Source organism: Oncorhynchus keta, chromosome 28 (assembly GCF_023373465.1).
Source record: "Oncorhynchus keta strain PuntledgeMale-10-30-2019 chromosome 28, Oket_V2, whole genome shotgun sequence".
Classification (NCBI taxonomy): Eukaryota; Metazoa; Chordata; class Actinopteri; order Salmoniformes; family Salmonidae; genus Oncorhynchus; species Oncorhynchus keta.
The window spans coordinates 18907311-18928805 of NC_068448.1; the positions used below are offsets into that span (position 1 = coordinate 18907311).

At 49.4% G+C, this 21495-nt stretch overlaps 1 pseudogene; it reads left to right on the plus strand.

The window, feature by feature from the left end:
* Nucleotides 1-21495, plus strand: part of LOC118380495 (membrane-associated guanylate kinase, WW and PDZ domain-containing protein 3-like) — a 311983-nt pseudogene that overhangs the window by 184981 nt on the left and 105507 nt on the right.

The window sequence follows — 21495 nt, forward strand, 5'->3', positions numbered from 1 at the left end:
TGCTGTCCCTCTTCCTCTCCCCTCCCGCTGTCCCCTCTTCCTCTCCCCTCCCGCTGTCCCCTCTTCCTTCCTCCCCCCTCCCTGTCCCCTCTTCCTCTCCCCTCCCGCTGTCCCCTCTTCCTCTCCCCTCCCGCTGTCCCCCTCTTCCTCCTCTGTCCCCTCTTCCCTCCCCTCCCGCTGTCCCCTCTTCCTCTCCCCTCCTGCTGTCCCCTCTTCCTCTCCCCTCCCGCTGTCCCCTCTTCCTCTCCCCTCCCGCTGTCCCCTCTTCCTCTCCCCTCCCGCTGTCCCCTCTTCCTCTCCCCTCCCGCTGTCCCTCTTCTTCCTCTCCCCTCCCGCTGTCCCCTCTTCCTCTCCCCTCCCGCTGTCCCCTCTTCCTCCCGCTCCCCTCCTCCCTCTGTCCCCTCTTCCTCTCCCCTCCCGCTGTCCCTCTTCCTCTCCCCTCCTCCCCTCCTCTCCCCTCCCGCTGTCCCTCTTCTCCCCCTCCCGCTGTCCTCTCCTCTCCCCTCCTTCTGTCCCCTCTTCCTCTCCCCCTCCTGCTGTCCCCTCCTCCTGCTGTCCCCTCTCCTCTCCTCCTGCTGTCCCCTCTTCCTCTCCCCTCCCGCTGTCCCCTCTTCCTCTCCCCTCCCGCTGTCCCCTCTTCCTCTCCCCTCCTGCTGTCCCTCTTCCTCTCCCCCTCCCGCTGTCCCTCTTCCTCTCCCCTCCCGCTGTCCCCTCTTCCTCTTCCCTCTCCTCTCCCCTCCTGCTGTCCCCTCTTCCTCTCCCCTCCCGCTGTCCCCTCTTCCTCTCCCCTCCCGCTGTCCCCTCTTCCTCTCCCCTCCCGCTGTCCCCTCTTCCTCTCCCCTCCCGCTGTCCCCTCTTCCTCTCCCCTCCTGCTGTCCCCTCTTCCTCTCCCCTCCCGCTGTCCCCTCTTCCTCTCCCCTCCCGCTGTCCCCTCTTCCTCTCCCCTCCTGCTGTCCCCTCTTCCTCTCCCCTCCCGCTGTCCCCTCTTCCTCTCCCCTCCCTTCTGTCCCCTCTTCCCTCTCCCCTCCCCTGCTGTCCCCTCTTCCTCTCCCCCTCCCGCTGTCTCCTCTTCCTCTCCTCCCGCTGTCCCTCTTCCTCTCCCCTCCTGTTGTCCCCTCTTCCCTCTCCCTCCCCTCCTGCTGTCCCCTCTTCCTCTCCCTTCCTCCCGCTGTCCCCTCTTCCTCTCCCCTCCTGTTGTCCCCTCTTCCTCTCCCCCTCCTGCTGTCCCCTCTTCCTCTCCCCTCCCGCTGTCCCCTCTTCCTCTCCCCTCCCGCTGTCCCCTCTTCCTCTCCCCTCCCGCTGTCCCCTCTTCCTCTCCCCTCCCGCTGTCCCCTCTTCCTCTCCCCTCCCTCTGTCCCCTCTTCCTCTCCCCTCCCGCTGTCCCCTCTTCCTCTCCCCTCCCGCTGTCCCCTCTTCCTCTCCCCTCCCTCTGTCCCCTCTTCCTCTCCCCTCCCGCTGTCCCCTCTTCCTCTCTCCTCCCTCTGTCCCCTCTTCCTCTCTCCTCCCTCTGTCCCCTCTTCCTCTCCCTCCCGCTGTCCCCTCTTCCTCTCTCCTCCCTCTGTCCCCTCTTCCTCTCCCCTCCCGCTGTCCCCTCTTCCTCTCTCCTCCCTCTGTCCCCTCTTCCTCTCTCCTCCCTCTGTCCCCTCTTCCTCTCTCCTCCCGCTGTCCCCTCTTCCTCTCCCCTCCCGCTGTCCCCTCTTCCTCTCTCCTCCCTCTGTCCCCTCTTCCTCTCTCCTCCCTCCCTGTCCCCTCTTCCCTCCCCTCCCTCTGTCCCCTCTTCCTCTCCCCTCCCGCTGTCCCCTCTTCCTCTCCCCTCCTGTTGTCCCCTCTTCCTCTCCCCTCCCCCTCTGTCCCCTCTTCCTCTCCCCTTCCTCCCTCCCGCTGTCCCCTCTTCCTCTCCCCTCCCTCTGTCCCCTCTTCCTCTCCCCCTCCCTCTGTCCCCTCTTCCTCTCCCCTCCTGTTGTCCCCTCTTCCTCTCCCCTCCTCCCCTGTCCCCTCTTCCTCTCCCCTCCCGCTGTCCCTCTTCCTCTCCTCTCCCCTCCCGCTGTCCCCTCTTCCTCTCCCCTCCCCGCTGTCCCCTCTTCCTCTCCCCTCCCCTGTGTCCCCTCTTCCTCTCCCCTCCTGCTGTCCCTCTCTTCCTCTCTGTCCCTCTTCCTGTTGTCCCCTCTTCCTCTCCCTCCCCCCGCTGTCCCCTCTTCCTCTCCCCTCCTGCTGTCCCCTCTTCCTCTCCCCTCCCGCTGTCCCCTCTTCCTCTCCCCTCCCGCTGTCCCCTCTTCCTCTCTCCTCCCTCTGTCTCCTCTTCCTCTCCCCTCCCGCTGTCCCCTCTTCCTCTCTCCTCCCTCTGTCCCCTCTTCCTCTCTCCTCCCTCTGTCCCCTCTTCCTCTCTCCTCCCTCTGTCCCCTCTTCCTCTGTCCTCTCCACTCCCCCCTCTCCCTCTCTGTACTCTCTAGTACACATTAATCAGAGACTAGGAGAGCTGTGTTTATGAGCTATTAATCACACACCACTGGGCCTGAGAGAGGGAGGGAGAGAGAGAGGAGCAAGAAGGAGATGTGGGGAGATGAAGAGAGGGAGAGAGAGGTGGGGGGTTAGAGAGAGACTAAAGGCCAGATAGTGGTGGGGAGGGAGATACAGAGATACAGAGATACAGAGAGAGAGAGAGAGAGAGAGATACAGAGAGAGAGATACAGAGAGAGAGATACAGAGAGAGAGAGATACAGAGAGAGAGATACAGAGAGAGAGATACAGAGAGAGAGATACAGAGAGAGAGAGATACAGAGAGAGATACAGAGAGAGAGATACAGAGAGAGATACAGAGAGAGAGATACAGAGAGAGAGAGATACAGAGAGAGAGATACAGAGAGAGAGAGATACAGAGAGAGATACAGAGAGAGAGAGAGAGAGAGAGAGAGAGAGAGAGAGAGAGAGAGAGAGAGAGAGAGAGAGAGAGAGAGAGAGAGAGAGAGAGAGAGCAAGGAAGGGAAGTAGAAGAGAGGGAGGAAGGTGGCTGGGTCATGTGGTACCAGGTCTGGATTAAAGAAGGCCACCTATCTTTCATCTTCATCGCTCCGTGCTCAAGTATAATGAAGCTGTGTTTTGACACATGCAAATGTGTCAACCAGATGTCAGAGATAGGGAGATGGAGGGAAGGAGGAGTGCAGCAGTATGGATGGATGGTTTGGTTGGTTGTCTGTGGCTGAGGAGAAGGTGTGTTGATGGCTGTGTGGCTCAGTGCAGTGCAGGAGGGAAGCTGGATATCTGTTTCAGGCAGTAGCCAAAACACTTCAGTTACACACCAGTAGCTTCTTTCCCCACACAACCAGCAGGGTCTCTGCTAAGGGCTGTTGAATGTATCTCCAGGGTCATGGCAGTCAAAGAGGAGGGACACAGGTGTGGGGAGGGGGTCACACAGTAAAATGACTCCTACCTCTCGCCACTCTCAGAGCTTCTCTTCTCTGTCACAGACAGACAGACATCAATCAATCAATCAAGTGTATTTACATCAGCAGACATAACAAAGTGCTTTCACAGAAACCCTTCCTATAACCCCAAACAGCAAGCAATGCAGATGTAGAAGCACGGTGGCTAGGAAAAACTCCCTAGAAAGGCAGAAACCTAGAGAGGAACCAGACTCTGAGGGGTGGTAGTCTAGACATAAGAGTAGCATTAAGGCCAGATTTGTTAAATAAGCAACCCATAAGTTATTAACTTAATACAGGGTGTAAATAATACAAATGATTTGTTTCTATTATGAATATATTAAAGAGCGAGTCTAAAAACCAAACGTGTTCCTCAGGAATGCCAGCCCATGTTGACTCCAATTTATTTTACCTTTATTTAACTCTGCAAGTCAGTTAACCTGTTGCGTCGAGCAATCCCGTATCCGGGAGCGTAATTATAGCCTCAAGCTCATTACCATAACGCAACGTTAACTATTCATGAAAATCGCAAATGAAATTAAATAAATATATTGGCTCACAAGCTTAGCCTTTTGTTAACAACACTGTCATCTCAGATTTTCAAAATATGCTTTTTAACCATAGCTACACAAGCATTTGTGTAAGAGTATTGATAGCTAGCATAGCATTAAGCCTAGCATTCAGCAGGCAACATTTTCACAAAAACAAGAAAAGCATTCAAATGAATTCATTTACCTTTGAAGAACTTTGGATGTTTTCAATGAGGAGACTCTCAGTTAGATAGCAAATGTTCAGTTTTTCCAAAAATATTATTTGTGTAGGAGAAATTGCTCCGTTTTGTTCATCACGTTTGGCTAAGAAAAACCCCCGAAAATTCAGTCATTACAACGCCGAACTTTTTCCAAATTAACTCCATAATATCGACAGAAACATGGCAAACGTTGTTTAGAATCAATCCTCAATGTGTTTTTCACATATCTATTCGATGATAAGTCATTCGTGGCAGTTTGGTTTCTCCTCTGAACCAAATGGAAAAATGCACGCAGCTGGAGATTGGGCAATAATTGCAACGGAGGACACCAACCGGAGCACCTGGTAAATGTCGTCTCTTATGATCAATCTTCCAATGATATGCCTACACATACGTCACAATGCTGCAGACACCTTGGGGAAACGACAGAAAGTGTAGGCTCATTCCTTGCACATTCACAGCCATATAAGGAGACATTGGAACAAAGCGCATTCAAAATCTGGGACATTTCCTGTTTGAAATTCCATCTTGGTTTCGCCTGTAGCATCAGTTCTGTGGCACTCACAGATAATATCTTTGCAGATTTGGAAACGTCAGAGTGTTTTCTTTCCAAAGCTGTCAATTATATGCATAGTCGAGCATCTTTTCGTGACAAAATATCTTGTTTAAAACGGGAAAGTTTTTTTTATACAAAAATTAAAAGAGCGCCCCCTATATCGAAGAAGTTAAGAACAAATTCTTATTTTCAATGACGGCCTAGGAACAGTGGGTTAACTGCCTGTTCAGGGGCAGAATGACAGATTTGTACCTTGTCAGCTCGGGGATTTGAACTTGCAACCTTTCGGTGACTAGTCCAATGCTCTAACCACTAGGCTACCCTGCCGCCCCAATGATTCCCCCATTTGTGTCAAGTTGTCTGGATGTCCTTTGGGTGGTGGACCATTCTGGATACACACAGGAACCTATTGTTTGACCCTCTGAATAGCACACACACACAATCCATGTCTACATGGTCTCAAGTTTCAAAAATCCTTCTTTAACCTACACTGATTGAAGTGGATTTAACAAGTTACATCAATAAGGGATCAATAGCTTTCACCTGGATTCACCTGGTCAGTCCGTCATACTCAGTGTATGTTAATAACTTAATAATGATAATATGTTGGCATAATGACATCTTTAATTTTGCTGTGCCAGGTCTGGGCCTATGTTTCATAACACATTGAGCTAGGTTTACTCTTAGATGTTTGGGTATTTTTCCCATGAATACCCATAAGATGAGGCAACCCGTCTGTGTTATAAACAGACTACTATGTTGTTGAGAGATGTTTCTCCACATGTAATAACTCTCTATGGTACATGCAGCTCTCTATGGTACATGCAACAGGAGGTTGTTGTCACTTTAATTGGGGAGGACAGTCTCGTGGTAATGGCTGGAGCGGAATGGTGTCAAACACATGGTTTCATTCGCCCCGTTCCAGCCATTATTATGAGCCGTCCTCCCCTCAGCCTCCGCTGATATAACTATAACTCACCACCCCCCCAGATAGGCTGAGAAACTCCAGGAGTTAGTTTTACATTCTACTCTAGAGTCAGCGCCACTGGAGGACTGGCTTCCCAGGGGCAGAGGGAAGAGAGGGAACAGCAACATGAATCAACATGTATACCCTCCTGAGTTGCTGTTTCTCCCCCTTCCTCTCTTTCTTTAGATTGTTCTGTCTGGTTAGCTGTGAGGAGGCGAAAAGAAATCGTGAAATTGGGTCAACTTTCCCACAGTAGGAGAGAGAAGGCGAGGGAGAGAGAGAGAGAGAAGGTGAGTGAGAGAGGGAGAGAGAGAAGGTGAGGGAGGGAGACTGAGAGAGAGAGAAGGTGAGGGAGGGAGAGAAAGAGAGAGAAGGCGAGGGAGAGAGAGAGAGAGAAGGCGAGAGAGAAGGTGAGGTAGGGAGGAGGGAGGGAGAGAGAAGGTGAGGGAGGGAGGGAGGGAGAGAGAGAAGGTGAGGAGGGAGGGGGAGGGAGAGAGAGAGAGAAGGTGAGGGAGGGAGAGAGAGAAAGAAGGTGAGAGAGGAAGGGGGGAGGGAGGGAGGGAGGGAGGGAGGGAGGGAGGGAGGGAGGGAGAGAGAGAGAGAGAGAGAGAGAGAGAGAGAGAGAGAGAGAGAAGGTGGGAGGGAGAGAGAGAAGGTGAGGGGGAGAGAGAGAAGGTGATGGAGAGGGAGGGAGAGAGAGAAGGTGAGGGAGGGAGGGAGAGAGAGAGAGAGAGGTGAGGGTGGGAGGGAGGGCGGGGGAGGGGGAGGGAGGGAGGGAGAGAAAGAAGGTGAGAGGAAGGGAGAGAGAGAAGGTGAGGGAGGGAGGGAGGGAGGAGGGAAGGCGAGGGAGGGAGAGAGAGAGAAGGTGAGGGAGGGAGGGAGGGAGAGAAGGCGAGGAGGGAGGGAAAGAGAGAGAGGAGAGAGAGAGAGAGAGAGAGAGAGAGAGAGAGAGAGAGAGAGAGAGAGAGAGAGAGAGAGAGAGAGAGAGAGAAGGGAGGAGGGAGGGAGGGAGAGAGAGGAGAGGGAGGGAGGGAGGGAGGGAGGGAGGGAGGGAGGGAGGGAGGGAGGAGGGAGGGAGGGAGGGAGGGAGGGAGGGAGGGAAGGAAGGGAGGGAGGAGAGAGAGAGAAGTTGAGGGAGGGAGAGAAGGCAAGGGAGGGAGGGAGAGAGAGAGAGAGAAGGCGAGCAAGGGAGGGAGGGAGAGAGAGAAGGTGAGGGAGGGAGAGAGAGAATGTGACGGACGGAGGGAGGGAGGGAGAGAGAGAAGGTGAGGGAGGGAGGGAGAGAGAGAGAGAGAAGGTGAGGGAGGGAGGGAGGGAAGGCGAGGGCGGGTGAGAGAGAGAGAGAGAGAGAGAGAGAGAGAGAGAGAGAGAGAGAGAAGGTGAGGGACGGAGGGAGGGAGAGAAGGCGAGCGAGGGAGAGAGAGAGAGGTGAGGGAGGGAGGGAGAGAGAGAGAGAGAGAGAGAAGGCGAGGGAGGGAGGAAGGGAGGGAGGGAGAGAAGGCGAGGGAGGGAGGGAGGGAGAGAGAGAAGGCGAGGTAGGGAGGGAGAGAGAGAGAGAGAAAGGAGGGAGGGAGGGAGAGAGAGAAGGGGAGGGAGGGAGGGAGGGAGGGAGGGAGGGAGGGAGAGAAGGCGAGGGAGGGAGGGAGAGAGAGAGAGAGAGAAGGTGAGGGAGGGAGAGAGAGAGAGAGAGAGAGAGAGAGAGAGAGAGAGAGAGAGAGAGGGAGGGAGGGAGGGAGAGAGAGAGAGAGAGAGAGAGAGAGAGAGAGAGAGAGGAGAGGGAGGGAGAGAGAGAGAGAGGGTGAGGGAGGGAGAGAGAGAGAGAGAGAGAGAGGGTGGGGGGGAGAGAGAGAGAGAGAGAGAGAGAGAGAAGGTGAGGGAGGGAGGGAGAGAGAGAGAGAAGGTGAGGGAGGGGGAGAGAGAGAGAGAGAATGTGAGGGAGGGAGGGAGAGAGAGAGAGAGAGAGAGGGTGAGGGAGGGAGGGAGGGAGGGAGAGAAGGTAAGGGAGAGAGGGAGGGAGAGAGAAGGTGAGGGAGGGAGGGAGGGAGAGGGGTGAGGGAGGGAGAGAGAGAGAGAGAGAGAGAGAGAGAGAGAGAGAGAGAGAGAGAGAGAGAGAGAGAGAAGGCGAGGGAGGGAGAGAGAGAAGGTGAGGGGGAGAGAGAGAAGGTGATGGACGGAGGGAGGGAGAGAGAAGGTGAGGGAGGGAGGGAGAGAGAGAGAGAGAGAGGTGAGGGTGGGAGGGAGGGAGGGAGGGAGGGAGGGAGAGAAAGAAGGTGAGAGGAAGGGAGAGAGAGAAGGTGAGGGAGGGAGGGAGGGAGGGAGGGAAGGAGAGGGAGGGAGAGAGAGGAGGAGGGAGGGAGGGAGGGAGAGAAGGCGAGGGAGGGAGGGAAGAGAGAGAGAGAGAGAGAGAGAGAGAGAGAGAGAGAGAGAGATAGAGAGAAGGCGAGGGAGGGAGGGAGAGAGAAGGAGAGGGAGGGAGGGAGGGAGGGAGGGAGGGAGGGAGGGAGGGAGGGAGGGAGGGAGGGAAGGAAGGCGAGGGAGGGAGGGAGAGAGAGAGAAGTTGAGGGGAGGGAGAGAAGGCGAGCAAGGGAGGGAGGGAGAGAGAGAGAGAGAGAAGGCGAGCAAGGGAGGGAGGGAGAGAGAGAAGGTGAGGGAGGGAGAGAGAGAATGTGACGGACGGAGGGAGGGAGGGAGAGAGAGAAGGTGAGGGAGAGAGAGAGAGAGAGGGAGGGAGGGAGGGAAGGCGAGGGAGGGTGAGAGAGAGAGAGAGAGAGAGAGAGAGAGAGAGAGAGAAGGTGAGGGACGGAGGGAGGGAGAGAAGGCGAGGAGGAGGAGAGAGGGTGAGGGAGGGAGGGAGAGAGAGAGAGAGAGAGAGAAGAGGGAGGGAGGAAGGGAGGGAGGGAGGGAGAGAAGGGAGGGAGGGAGGGAGGGAGAGAGAGAAGGCGAGGTAGGGAGGGAGAGAGAGAGAGAGAGAAAGTGAGGGAGGGAGGGAGAGAGAGAGAGGGGAGGGAGGGAGGGAGGGAGGGAGGGAGGGAGGGAGGGAGGGAGGGAGGGAGGGAGGGAGGGAGAGAAGGCGAGGGAGGGAGGAGAGGAGAGAGAGAGAGAAGGAGGGAGGGAGAGAGAGAGAGAGAGAGAGAGAGAGGAGAGAGAGAGAGAGAGAGAGAAGAGAGGGAGGGAGGGAGGGAGAGAGAGAGAGAGAGAGAGAGAGAGAGAGAGAGAGGTGAGGGAGGGAGAGAGAGAGAGAAGGTGAGGGAGGAGAGAGAGAGAGAGAGAGGTGGGGGGGAGAGAGAGAGAGAGAGAGGGAGGGAGGGAGGGAGGGAGAGAGAGAGAGAAGGTGAGGAAGGGGGAGAGAGAGAGAGAGAATGTGAGGGAGGGAGGGAGAGAGAGAGAGAGGGAGGGAGGGAGGGAGGGAGAGGGAGGGAGAGAGAGGTAAGGGAGAGAGGGAGGGAGAGAGAAGGTGAGGGAGGGAGGGAGGGAGGGAGAGAGGGTGAGGGAGGGAGGGAGAGAGAGAGAGAGAGAGGAGAGGGAGGAGAGAGAGAGAGGTGAGGGAGGGAGGGAGGGAGGGAGGGAGGGAGCGAGGGAGAGAAGGTGAGGGAGGGAGGGAGAGAGGGAGAGAGGGTGAGGGAGGGAGGGAGAGCGAGAGAGAGGTGAGAGAGAGAGAGAGAGAGAGAGAGAGGGTGAGGGAGGGAGGGAGAGAGAGAGAGAAGGTGAGGGAGGGAGAGAGAGAGAGAGAGAGAGAGAAGGTGAGGGAGGGAGAGAGAGAGAGAGAGAAGGTGAGGGAGGGAGGGAGAGAGAGAAGGTGAGGGAGGGAGAGAGAGAGAGAGAGAGAAGGTGAGGGAGGGAGGGAGAGAGAGAAGGTGAGGGAGGGAGCAAAAAAAAGTGTTCCTCTCCTCACGGAGGGAGTTGTGCTGTTTTGGCCCTGGGCACCACAGTACACAACACAGAACAATAAAACAGCCAGTAGAGCCAATAGAACCAGGCAGCGCCTCACCCGGTCTGTCCTGGATAAAGGCTTCTGTCACGGGGCTCTGGGGAGCACAGCCCAGCACTGCACTGCAGTAAATATGACAATAAGAAGAGAGAGAGAGAGATGGGGAAGGAGAGAGGGAGAGTGAGCCCAGGCTATGGTCAGAGCTGCATTACAGTGGGGAATCCATTTCCCTTTTTAGTGTTGACATGCTGAGTATAAACTGTCCTATCTCTCCTCCAGGGCTGTCATTGAATGACTGTTTCTGACCGGCTATCTCTATCCCCTCTCTCTCTCTCTCTCTCTCTCTCTCTCTCTCTCTCTCTCTCTCTCTCTCTCTCTGTGTGCGTGTATGTGTGCATGTGAGTGGTTGCACCTGCCATATACACTGCTGGCCCAAAGTTTTAGAACACCTACTCATTCAATTGTTTTTCTTTATTTTTGCTATTTTCTACATTGTAGAATAATAGTGAAGACATCAAAACTATGAAATAACACATATGGATTCATGTAGTGACAAAAAAGTGTTAAACAAATCCAAATATATTTTATATTTGAGATTCTTCAAATAGCCACCCTTTGCCTTGATGACAGCTTTCAACACTCCTGGCATTCTCTCAACCAGCTGCACCTGGAATGCTTTTCCAACAGTCTTAAAGGAGTTCCCACATATGCTGAGAACTTGTTGGCTGCTTTTCCTTCCCGCTGCGGTCCGACTCATCCTTAACCATCTCAATTGAGTTGAGGTCAGGGGATTGTGGAGGCCAGGTCATCTGATTCAGCACTCCAGCACTCCTTCTTGGTCAAATAGCCCTTACACAGCCTGGAGGTGTGTTGGGCCATTGTCCTGTTGAAAAATACATGATAGTCCCACTAAGCCCAAACCAGCTGGAATGGCGTATCACTGCAGAATGCTGTGGTATCCATGCTGGTTAAGTGTGCCTTGAATTCTAAATAAATCACTGACAGTGTCACCAGCAAAGCACCCCCACACCTCCTCCTCCATGCTTCACGGTGGGAACTACACATGCGGAGATCATCCATCCACCTACTCAGTGTCTCACAAAGACACGGCGGTTGGAACCAAAAATCTCCAATTTAGACTCCAGACCAAAGGACAGATTTCCACCGGTCTAATGTCCCATTGCTCGTGTTTCTTGGCCCAAGCAAGTCTCTTCTTGTTATTGGTGTCCTGTAGTAGTGGTTTCTTTGCAGCAATTCGACCATGAAGGCCTGATTTATGCAGTCTCTTAGCGCTTGATAGTTTTTGCGACTGCACTTGAAAAAACTTGAAAAGTTCTTGAAATTTTAAGGATTGACTGACCTTCATGTCTTAAAGTAGTAACAGACTGTCATTTCTCTTTGCTTATTTGAGCTGTTCTTGCCACAATATGGACTTGGTCTTTTACCAAATAGGGCTTCCTTCTGTTTACCTTGTTAATTGAAATGCATCCCAGGTGACCACATCATGAAGCTGCTTGGGAGAATGCCAAGAGTGTGCAAAGCTGTCATCAAGGCAAAGGGTGACTATTTGAAGAATCTCAAATATAAAATATATTTTGATTTGTTGAACACATTTTTGGTTACTACATGATTCCATATTTGTTAGAAAATAGTAAAAATATGTATGACCTGTACTGTATTCATTGTAATCAGACAGTTGTCGTTGTCTCCACAACCTAACAATCCCTTGGGGATTAATAAAGTATCATCGTCTCTACCAGGTTACTGACTGTTTCTATTGATACGGCTGTGTGTGTTCTCTACCAGGTTACTGACTGTTTCTATTGACACGGCTGTGTGTGTTCTCTACCAGGTTACTGACTGTTTCTATTGACACGCCTGTGTGTGTTCTCTACCAGGTTACTGACTGTTTCTATTGACACGGCTGTGTGTGTTCTCTACCAGGTTACTGACTGTTTCTATTGACACGGCTGTGTGTGTTCTCTACCAGGTTACTGACTGTTTCTATTGACACGGCTGTGTGTGTTCTCTACCAGGTTACTGACTGTTTCTATTGACACGGCTGTGTGTGTTCTCTACCAGGTTACTGACTGTTTCTATTGACACGGCTGTGTGTGTTCTCTACCAGGTTACTGACTGTTTCTATTGACACGGCTGTGTGTGTTCTCTACCAGGTTACTGACTGTTTCTATTGACACGGCTGTGTGTGTTCTCTACCAGGTTACTGACTGTTTCTATTGACACGCCTGTGTGTGTTCTCTACCAGGTTACTGACTGTTTCTATTGACACGGCTGTGTGTGTTCTCTACCAGGTTACTGACTGTTTCTATTGACACGGCTGTGTGTGTTCTCTACCAGGTTACTGACTGTTTCTATTGACACGCCTGTGTGTGTTCTCTACCAGGTTACTGACTGTTTCTATTGACACGGCTGTGTGTGTTCTCTACCAGGTTACTGACTGTTTCTATTTACACGGCTGTGTGTGTTCTCTACCAGGTTACTACTACTGACTGTTTCTATTGACACGGCTGTGAGTGTTCTCTACCAGGTTACAGACTGTTTCTATTGACACGGCTGTGTGTGTTCTCTACCAGGTTACTGACTGTTTCTATTGACACGGCTGTGTGTGTTCTCTACCAGGTTACTGACTGTTTCTATTGACACGGCTGTGTGTGTTCTCTACCAGGTTACTGACTGTTTCTATTGACACGGCTGTGTGTGTTCTCTACCAGGTTACTGACTGTTTCTATTGACACGGCTGTGTGTGTTCTCTACCAGGTTACTGACTGTTTCTATTGACACGCCTGTGTGTGTTCTCTACCAGGTTACTGACTGTTTCTATTGACACGGCTGTGTGTGTTCTCTACCAGGTTACTGACTGTTTCTATTGACACGGCTGTGTGTGTTCTCTACCAGGTTACTGACTGTTTCTATTGACACGCCTGTGTGTGTTCTCTACCAGGTTACTGACTGTTTCTATTGACACGGCTGTGTGTGTTCTCTACCAGGTTACTGACTGTTTCTATTGACACGGCTGTGTGTGTTCTCTACCAGGGAACTACTACGGGACACCCAAGCCCCCAGCGGAGCCCAGCCCGGTGCAGCCTGACCTGGTAGATCAGGTGCTGTTTGATGAGGAGTTTGATACAGAGGTCCAGAGGAAACGCACCACCTCCGTCAGCAAGATGGACAGGAAGGACAGTGCAGCCCCCGAGGAGGAGGACGAGGAGGAGAGAGAGAGGTCTCCCCTGGTCAACGGACTCACAGGTAAGATGTCCTGTCCATGTTGTCCTGCAACATGTTCGCATCCTCTCCCACAAACTGCCTCAAACTGATCATCAACAACATTGATATTGTTGGTAGTTAAAATGGCGCCGGAGCAGAAGGCAGATGTTTTACGTAATAATAATAATATATAATATATGCCATTTATCAGACGCTTTTATCCAAAGCCTTACAGTCATGTGTGCATTTTTCTTTGTTTATCTGCGTTCTACCAACTGTGCTACAGTTGTTTATCTGCGTTTTTACGCTTCTGCTACTCTCTGTTCATCATATATGCATAGTCACTTTAACCATACCTACATGTACATACAGTGAGGGAAAAAAGTATTTGATCTCCTGCTGATTTTGTACATTTTCCCACTAACAAAGAAATTATCAGTCTATAATTTTAATGGTAGGTTTATTTGAACAGTGAGAGACAGAATAACAACAACAAAATCCAGAAAAATGCATGTCAAAAATGTTATAAATTGATTTGCATTTTAATGAGGGAAATAACTATTTGACCCCCTCTCAATCAGAAAGATTTCTGGCTCCCACGTGTCTTTTATACAGGTAACGAGCTGAGATTAGGAGCACACTCTTAAAGGGAGTGCTCCTAATCTCAGTTTGTTACCTGTATAAAAGACACCTGTCCAAAGAAGCAATCAATCAATCAGATTCCAAACTCTCCACCATGGCCAAGACCAATTACCTCATTTCTATCAACATGTTAAATGCGCAACCAGAGGGAAAATAACTCTGGACCACCTATACTCCACTACTCCACACACAGAGATGCTTACAAAGATCTCCCTCGTGCTCCATTTGGCAAATCTGACCATAAGTATATCCTTACAAGCAAGCAGGAAGCACCAGTGACTAGATCAATAAAAAAGTGGTCAGATGAAGCAGATGCTAAGCTACAGGACTGTTTTGCTATCACAGACTGGAATATGTTCCGGGTTCCTCCAATGGCATTGAGGAGTACATCACAGCTGTCATTGGCTTCATCAATAAGTGCATCGATGGCGTCGTCCCCACAGTGATCACACATACATTCCCCAACCTGAAACCATGGATTATAGGCAGCATCCGCACTGAGCTAAAGGCTAGAGCTGCCGCTTTCAAGGAGTGGGACTATAACCCGGAAGCTTATAAGAAATCCCGCTATGCCCTCAGACGAACCATCAAATAGGCAAAGCATCAATACAGGACTAAGATCGAGTCGTACTACACCGGCTCTGACGTTCGTCGGATGTGGTAGGGCCTGCAAACCATTACAGATTACAAAGGGAAGCACAGCCGAGAGCTGCCCAGTGACACGAGCCTACCGGACGAGCTAAACTACTTCTATGCTCACTTTGAGGCAAATAACACTGAAACATGCATGAGAGCACCAGCTGTACCGGATGACTGTGTGATCACGCTCTCCACAGCTGATGTGAGTAAGACCTTTAGACAGGTCAACATTCATAAGGCCGCAGGGCCAGAATGATTACCAGGACATGTACTGCGAGCATGCGCTGACCAACTAGCAAGTGTCTTCACTGACATTTTCAAACTCTCCCAGTCCAAGTCTGTAATACCAACATGTTTTAAGCAGACCACCATAGTGCCTGTGCCCAAGAACACTAAGGTAACATGCCTAAATGACTACCGACCTGTAGCACTCACATCTGTAGCCATGAAGTGCTTTGAAAGGCTGGTCATGGCTCACATCAACACCATCATCCCAGAAACCCTAGACCCACTCCAATTTTCATACTGCCCCAACAGATCCACAGATGATGCAATCTCTATTGCACTCCACACTGCCCTTTCCCACCTGGACAGAAGGAACACCTATGTGAGAATGCTGTTCATTGACTACAGCTCAACTTTCATCAATGTAGTGTCCTCAAAGCTTATCAATAACCTAAGGACTCTGGGGCTAAACACCTCCCTCTGCAACTGGATCCTGGACTTCCTGACGGGCCGCCCCCAGGTGGTAAGGGTATGTAACAACATATCCGCCACGCTGATCCTCAACACAGAGGCTCCTCAGGGGTGCGTGTTCACTCATGACTGCACGGCCAGGCACGACTCCAACACCATCATTAAATTTGCAGATGACACAACAGTGGTAGGCATAATCACTGACAACAACGAGACAGTACCAGGACAACAACCTCTCCCTCAACGTGATCAAGACAAAGGATATGATTGTAGACTACAGGAAAAAGAAGGCGGAGCACGTCCCCATTCTCCTCGACGGGGCTGCGGTGGAGCAGGGTGAGAGCTTCAAGTTCCTTGGTGTCCACATCACCAACAAACTAACATGGTCCAAGCACAGCATGACTGTCGTGAAGCGGGCACGACAAAACCTATTCCCCCTCAGGAGACTGAAACATTTCCTCAGATCCTCAAAAGGTTCTACAGCTGAACCATCAAGAGCATCCTGACTGGTATGGCAACTGCTCGGCCTCCGACCGCAACGCACTACAGAGGGTAGTGCGAACGGCCCAGTACATCACTGGGGCCTAGCTTCCTGCCATCCAGGACCTCTGTACCATGCAGTGTCAGAGGAAGGCCCTGAAAATTGTCAAAGAATCCAGCCACCCTAGTCATAGACTATTCTCTCTGCTACCGCTCGGCAAGCGGTACCGAATCTCCAAGTCTAGGTCCAAGAGACTTCTAGAAGAAAAAGAAACACACACCTATTAAGACGAGGTGCTGGCTAGCGGAGTAGAAACTTGAAAATAAAAGAGAGACGCACACTCTAGGAGCTCAGATGCAAAAATGTAATACCAATGTTTCGACAGCCAAGCTGTCTTCATCAGGGTATAATCACAAACACTGCGGGATAACTCGTTTATATCGTGTCAAAAGACACAGGTGTCTGTAATCATGGCCAGGAGTGGCCTAATATCATTGGTTAACTTTGATCTGAAGCCATTCTTGTGATTATTGTGACTTTGCCATTGTAATTGTTTGTAAACTTGTATAGTCAAATTAATCTATGATCGTATGCTCTCCATTTGTTTGTATGCTGTTCTTTGTATGACATTTTTAATATTTGATTATTAACCAATGATATTAGGCCACTCCTGGCCATGATTACAGAAACCTGTGTCTTTTGACACTATATAAACGAGTCATCCCGCAGTGTCTCCAAGAGACTTCTAAACATCTTCTACCCCCAAGCCATAAGACTACTGAACATCTAGTCAAATAGCTACCCAGACTATTCACATTGCCCCCCCCCCCACACACCACTGCCACTCTCTGTTGTTATCATTGCATAGTCACTTTAATTAACTCTACCTTCATGTACATTCTACCTCAACTAACTGGTGCCCCCGCACATTGACTCTGTACCGGCACCCCCCTGTATATAATGTTATTTTTTACTGCTCCTCTTTAATTACTTTTATTTCTTATCTCGTATCCTTCTTTTTTAAAACTGCATTGTCGGTTAGGTGCTCGTAAGTAAGCATTTCCCTGTACGGTCTACACCTGTTGTATTCGGCGCATGTGACTAATAACATTTGCTTTGATTTGATTTGAACGCAACTAGTGCCCCTAATTTATCACAACCAAAGGCGACATCCCAGGGCGCCTAATATGCTCGAACATTCACTCTTTCACTTTGTCGGAGATACATTTGTTCTGGCTCAACACCAGCTGCCCATGCTGCCCAAAATGAGAGAAAGGGATGAGAAAGAGAAAGGGCTTTTATTTTCATCACCCTCATTCCCTTCACCCATCACCCTCATTCCCTCCCTCCACCCACCATCACCCTCATTCCCTCCACCCACCATCACCCTCATTCCCTCCACCCATCACCCTCATTCCCTCCAACCATCACCCTCATTCCCTCCACCCATCACCCTCATTCCCTCCACCAATCACCCTCATTCCCTCCACCCACCATCACCCTCATTCCCTCCACCCACCATCACCCTCATTCCCTCCACCCACCATCACCCTCATTCCCTCCACCCACCATCACCCTCATTCCCTCCAGCCACCATCACCCTCATTCCCTCCACCCATCACCCTCATTCCTCCCTCCATCCACCATCACCCTTCCTCCCTCCACCCACCATCACCCTCCCTCCACCCACCATCACCCTCATTCCCTCCAGCCACCATCACCCTCATTCCCTCCAGCCACCATCACCCTCATTCCCTCCAGCCACCATCACCCTCATTCCCTACCTCCACCCACCATCACCCTCATTCCCTCCCTCCACCCACCATCACCCCATCCCCTCCACCCACCATCACCTTAATTTCCTTCACCCTCCATCACACTCATTCCCTCCACCCTCCATCACACTCATTCCCTCCACCCTCCATCACACTCATTCCCTCCACCCTCCATCACACTCATTCCCTCCACCCTCCATCACACTCATTCCCTCCACCCTCCATCACACTCATTCCCTCCACCCTCCATCACACTCATTCTCTCCACCCTCCATCACACTCATTCCCTCCATTCACACTCATTCCCTCCACCCTCCATCACACTCATTCCCTCCACCCTCCATCACACTCATTCCCTCCACCCTCCATCACACTCATTCCCTCCACCCTCCATCACACTCATTCCCTCCACCCTCCATCACACTCATTCCCTCCACCCTCCATCACACTCATTCCCTCCACCCTCCATCACACTCATTCCCTCCACCCTCCATCACACTCATTCCCTCCACCCTCCATCACACTCATTCTCTCCACCCTCCATCACACTCATTCTCTCTTTCCCCCAAATGGGACATCCCAGGATTATCCATCTGTCCCTTACAGAAGGTCTCTTCTAAATACAAACTCTACAAAGTCAAGTCCTTCTCCATCTAGCTGGATCAATAATGTTGAAATCCCTGGTTAAAGGGATATAGTTTGTTCTTGTTTTATTTCCCTTGGAGATATTATTCTCACATGAACTGTAAACAAAAACCACAAGTGCCACAGCTCGTAGAGAAAAGGCAGCATCCAACTGGGCATATAGGAAAGGAGTCTTATCCAGATAATGGATTCCAAACATGGCCAAAACATTTTCTGAAGAAAATGTTCCCCGTGGTGTATACAGCAACCATTGATGAGACCAGTGTGGTACCATGGAGAAGGCTATGCACATCAGATGGGGGACATACTGTAGACGATATGATAGACAGAGAGTGATTGGGTACATTGGGACCCATCCCGCCATCCCTGGATCAGTGTCTGGTCTTGTCCCATTTGCCCTCCAGGCTTCCCCTGTAGAGTGCCTCTCCTCTGGGCTTGGGGTGCTTCCAGCTGGCCCCTGCTCCTCTCTGTTCCCACAGCACAGCTGTCCCCTGTTTGGTCTGTGGTTCTCTCTGGCTCCGTCCAAAGGGCATTCCCCCGTTCCGAGTCCGCATGGTGCCAATGACAGAGAGGACAATGTAGCCCTCCCGTCCGTCAGATGGTGAGCCTGTCTAGTCCCATGGACCTAAGCCCATGCCCATGTCTGTACCCTGTACCCATCCCAGGGTCCTGCCTGCAGCTGGGCACCTGGGTTGTAATTTCTCTGCCTGATTTAATGTCTCAGTTGTGATCAGGCAGTTATGCATATCAGAGGGGCCTTGGGAAGGCCCTGAGGGCTGGGCTGCTAAACACAGTTCTAAGAACAGTAAAATAAAGTGTCTCAGTGGAGGTATACTGATCTAGGATCAGGTTCCCGCTGTCCATAAAGTCTTATTCAAAAGACAAACTGATCCTATATCAGCGCTCTTACTCTGACTCCTCAATAATACCAATTAAAATATGCCATTTAGCTGACACTATGATCCAATGCGCCTTACAGTCATGCATACATACATCTTTCATATGGGTGACACCAGATGGAATCGAACCCATGGCCCGGGCTTTCCAAGCGCCATGCTCTACCAATATAGGAAAAGAGACTGAAGCACAGGTCTAGGAACAGTTAGACAGGCCATTGTCTGTGCAAACAGAGAGCCACATTAGCAAGGCGTGCAGACCTGAGCTGTTCCCCTGCACACCATCTCTATCACTATAGCCTTGGGCACACACAACAATGGGTGCATGGGTTGGATGAAGAGAACACTCGATTCACGTTTTTCCTCCAAATTATTTATTTTGTTCTTGACGAGACACCCTCAGTTCTACTTTTACCTATGTAGTGCATCATACCCACTTCACCTATAGCTGTCCCTGGTGAGTCTCCTGACTGAATGGATGCTTTTCTCAATGGGTTTGCAAAGTAGAAGGGAGGATGACATAAATTCAGGCGTATTGTACATGCATCAAACAATACTATTATACACTACATGACCAAAAGTATGTGGACATCTGCTCGTCAAACATCTTATTTCAAAATCATGGGCATTAATATGGAGTTGGTCCCCCCTTTGCTGTTATATCAGCCTCCACTCTTCTGGGAAGACGTTCCACTAGATGTTTGAGCATTGTTGCAGGGACTTGCTTCCATTCAGCCAAAAGAGCATTATTCGGCGTTCCAATTCTTCCCAAAGGTGTTTGATGGGGTTGAGGTCAGGGCTCTGTGCAGGCCAGTCGAGTTCTTCCACACCGAACTCAACAAACCATTTCTGTATGGACCTAGGTTTGGGCACGGGGCATTGTCATGCTGAAACAGGAAAGGGCCTTCCCCAAACTGCTGCCACAAAATTGGAAGCACAGAATCTTATATTTATTTATTGTATGCTATAGCGTTAAGATTTCCCTTCTCTGGAACTAAGGGGCTTAGCCCAAACTATGAAAAGTAGCCCCAGACCAGTACTCCTCCACCAAACTTTACAGTTGGCACTATGCATTGGGACAGGTAGTGTTCTCCTGACATCCGCCAAACGCAGATTTGTTCGTCGGACTGCGAGATGGTGATGCGTGAATCATCTCATTTCCACTGCTTCAGAGTTCAATGGTGGCGAGCTTTACACCCCTCCAGCCGACAATTGGCATTACACATGGTGATCTTAGGCTTGTGTGCGGCTGCTCAGCCATGGAAACCCATTTCATGAAGCTCCCGGAGAACAGTTATTGTGCTGACATGAGTGTTGCAACCGAGCACAGACGTTTTTTTACACGTTATGCGCTTCAGAACTCCGCAGTCCCGTTCTGTGAGCTTTTATGGCCTACCACTTCACAACTGAGCCGTTGTTGCTCCTAGACGTTTCGACTTCACAGTAACAGCACTTACAGTTGACCTTCAGAAATTTGACGAACTGACTCATTGGAAAAGTCATATGACGGTGCCACGTTGAAAGTTACTTAGCTCTTCAGTAAGGCCACTCTACTGCCAATGTTTGTCTATGGAGATTTCATGGCTGTGTGCTAAATTTTATAAACCTGACAGCAACGGGTGTGGATGAAATAGCCAAATCCACTAATGTGAAGGGGTGTCCACATACTTCTGTATATATAGTGTATATTGAATGATGTCTTCATTATTATTCTACAATGTATAAAATAGTGAAAATCAAGAAAAACCATTGAATGAGTACCCTATGTAAAGAAAATCACTTAACTTTCATGTCATGCACTTTACTCTCCTTCTGACAGCTCGTCCTCTTTTATGGGTAGTTTTCTTTCTCCCTTCAGATCAGAAGTCAACTCTGAATACAGTAATGAGCTTGGTCAGAGGCATGCAAATCCAATCCTGCAGATAAAGTGCATGCACGCACACACACACACACTCTCACAGGGCAAGGGTTAGTGATGCTAATAGGGCTATAGTATATATATAGTAATATATGATATATAATATATGTGATGAAATATGTCGACGTGTGACATAAAAATGTACGTATAATATGTATGCGGTTAAATGACAAAGCATGCAGAAAAACGTATGTGTATAATAATAATGCGATTAATAATGACAATGTCAATAGGTGCAATAATGGTAATTAGTAATAGGCAATAATGGTAATAATGTCTAATGTAATAAATAATGTAATAGTAATATGCAATGATAATATGTGATTAATGTAAATAATGTATGTAAATAATAATAATAATATGTAATATATGCATAATAATAATAATATGTGCGTTAAGTGAATGTACGTATGTGTACGCGAATATGTGATTAATGTTCAATGAATGTATGTATGAATAATGTAATATGTAATAATGTATAGTATGTAATAATAATAATAATAATATGTGATAATATTAATATGTAATAATAATATGTAATAATATACGTAATAATAATAATAATTGCGTAATATGTTAATAATGTATATGTGTAAATAATAATAATAATAATGTAATAATGAATAATATGTATGTGTAATAATAATAATAATAATAATAATAATAATAATAATAATAATAATAATAATAATGTCAATAATAATAATAATAATATGTAATAATAATAATAATATGTATAATGTAATAATAATAATAATAATAATAATAATAATAATAATAATAATATGTCTAAAAATCTCTCTGTAATAATCTTAAATGGCATTTATCTGTCTCTCTTTGACTCTAATAATCTGTTTAATAAAATAATAATAATATCTAAAAGGATTTATGTCTCTCTAATAATAATAATAATAAAATAATGTCTCTCTAATAATAATAATAATCTGATACAAATAA